This window comes from Saimiri boliviensis, chromosome 14 (genome assembly GCF_048565385.1).
Source record: "Saimiri boliviensis isolate mSaiBol1 chromosome 14, mSaiBol1.pri, whole genome shotgun sequence".
NCBI lineage: Eukaryota > Metazoa > Chordata > Mammalia > Primates > Cebidae > Saimiri > Saimiri boliviensis.
The window spans coordinates 6023328-6026311 of record NC_133462.1 but is presented as its reverse complement, the minus strand read 5'-3'; positions in this window follow the sequence as shown (position 1 = coordinate 6026311).

Genomic DNA, 2984 nt, shown 5'->3' with positions numbered 1-2984 from the left:
TATTTTTTTTTTATTTTTTTATTTTTTTTGAGACAGAGTCTCGCTCTTGTTACCCAGGCTGCTGTAGTGCAATGGTGCGATCTCGGCTCACCGCAACCTCCGCCTCCTGGGTTCAAGCAATTCTCCTGCCTCAGCCTCCTGAGTAGCTGGGATTACAGGCACGCACCACCATGCCCAGCTGATGTTTTGTATTTTTAGTAGAGACGGGGTTTCACCATGTTGACCAGGATGGTCTCGATCTCTAGACCTCGTGATCCACCCGCCTCGGCCTCCCAAAGTGCTGGGATTACAGGCTTGAGCCACCGCGCCCGGCGGATTACTGAATTCTTTGTCCCCACTGCTAGGTGCTCATGCACTGCCCCATACCTGGACCTCTCTAGCCTTGCTCCCTGCTCCACATAAAACCTCTTTTGTCTGTGGCTCTTGGGCATGTGCAGACCTTGTGGTTGGAGCATCCTCTGTTATAGTAATCATTTTGAATACCATCTCTCCCAAAGTATGAAATTGTGTTTTAACAGATGTAAATATTTTCATTATGCCATCTGTGTTGGAAGTTGTTCATTCTTTTTTGTGTGTGTGTCACACGCTGTAAACTATACTCAACAGTTGAAAATAGTTTCTAGCTTAGTAAAATACTTTGAATCCTCAATGATTTGCATCTGCATTATGATATTACAGGTAAGCATATGTAAAAATCTTTTTCTAACTGAGGAAATACCCATTTCTATTTATTAGAGAAAAACTATATCCATGTTGGTCCCATAAAATTCATGCTAATTTTACATCCTAAAAGGATCATATTTGGGGTTTGTTTATTTATTTATTTTAAGACTGATAGATGGAGTCTCACTCTGTCATCCAGGCTGGAGTGCAGTGGCCTGATCTCGGCTCACTGCAGCCTCCACCTCCTGATTCCAGTAATTCTCCTGCCTTAGTCTCCCAAGTAGCTGGGACTACAGATGTGCACAACCAGGCCCAGCTAAATTTTGTATTTAGTAAATTTAGTAGAGTTCTGTAGAGACAGGGTTTCACCATGTTGGCCAGGCTGGTCTCAAACTCCTGACCTCAAGTGATCCACCAACTCAGCCTCCCAAAGTGCTGGGATTATAGGTGTGAGCCACTTCACCTGGCCAACAGGATCATATTTCAATTAATTAACACTTAAAGATGAATACAACCTTCCAATAACAGGGATGTGAGAGAAAAGCATACTTATTCGTGCATGTTAATTCACAAATATTGCCATAAAATCATTGCCAGTAGACATGAGGCTATTTAAATTTTGATAATTTTGTTTTGCTTTCTTTTAGGTTCACATGAAGAAGAATAACTTACCCACCAAATAACTTTTGTATTATTGCAAGATTGTTCTTTGGTGAAAATCAATCCAGGAGTCTTCTGAAGACTCTCTTTAGGCTTTGTTACTCCTACATGAGAGAACATTAGGAAAATAAGACACCTAAAAAAGATCACGATTGTTAAAAGTACGTTTTCTAATTACTTTCAGAATGCATATAAAGTGAACTTGAAATTACAGTGTACTTAGAAATTATTGATGTAAGCATATTACAATGTCAACTAAGTCTGTTTGAAAGGAATTTGAGGTTAATTCATCTCAAACTGTAATAGAATAACATAAATGTAAAAAAGAACTATGTAATTTACATGTATTTTTTAATCTTTTTTTTTTTTTTTTTTTACTCTCTCTCTGTCACCCAGGCTGGAGTGCAGTGGCACGATCTCGGCTCACTGCAACCTCCGCTTCCCGGTTCAAGCCATTCTCCTGCTTCCACCTCGAGTAGCTGGAATTATAGGAACGCGCCACCATGTGCAGCCAATTTTTGCGTTTTTAGTAGAGACGGGGTTTCACCTTGTTGGCCAGGCTGGTCTCGAACTCCTGACCTCAAGTAATCCATTCGCCTCTGCCTCCCAAAGTGCTGGGATTACAGGTGTGAGCCACCACGTCCGGCCAGTTAATGCTTTTTTAAAAGCAAAACTGGTGACTTCACTTCTCACTGGCCTTAGCCCTGTACGTCCCTGGGGCTGTCCCTAGGAAACTCTGAAGCTGAGCACAGGGTGACCTCTGTTCCTCCCGAAAGAACGGGAATAGAAAAGGAGAGGATTTCTATTCTGCTTTGTGGGCCGTCAGCATGAAGTTGCGTATTACACTCAGGCAGGGCTTTTCAGTTCACATGTTAACTTACATCGCTTTCACAGACAATCCCAGGGCTTTTAAATTAAACTGCTAAAATTAGTTTTTATGTATTTATTTATTTCAGAGACAGGGTCTCTGTCGCCCAAGCTGGAGTGCAGTGGCCGTCACAGCTCCGTGTAAACTCGAACTCTTTGGCTCAAGTGACTCAGCCTTCGGGATAGCTGAGTCCCAAGGGATTATAGGTGCCCGACTCCACGGCCGGCTCAAGATTAATTTTAGCCGGGCGCGGTGGCTCAAGCCTGTAATCCCAGCACTTTGGGAGGCCGAGGCGGGTGGATCACGAGGTCGAGAGATCGAGACCAACCTGGTCAACATGGTGAAACCCCGTCTCTACTAAAAATACAAAAAATTAGCTGGGCATGGTGGTGCGTGCCTGTAATCCCAGCTACTCAGGAGGCTGAGGCAGGAGAATTGCCTGAACCCAGGAGGCGGAGGTTGCGGTGAGCCGAGATCGCGCCATTGCACTCCAGCCTGGGTAACAAGAGCGAGACTCCGTCTCAAAAAAAAAAAAAAAAGATTAATTTTAATAGCAGGAATTTTCCCAGATGTAATCATCAGCCGACTTTGTTTTGCTGGGCAAGAGTATACAGTTCGGAGACAGGTGAGCTGCTCCAGCCTCGCTAACAGGTCTCACCTGCAAAACCTGGAAAACAGGCGCTGGGCGCGAGGCGGAGGGAAGGGCAGGCCCCCGCCCCGCCCTTCCCGGCCCCGCCCTTTCCTTGCCCCGCCCCGTCCGGCCTGGCCACGCCCCGTGCCTGGCCACGCCCCG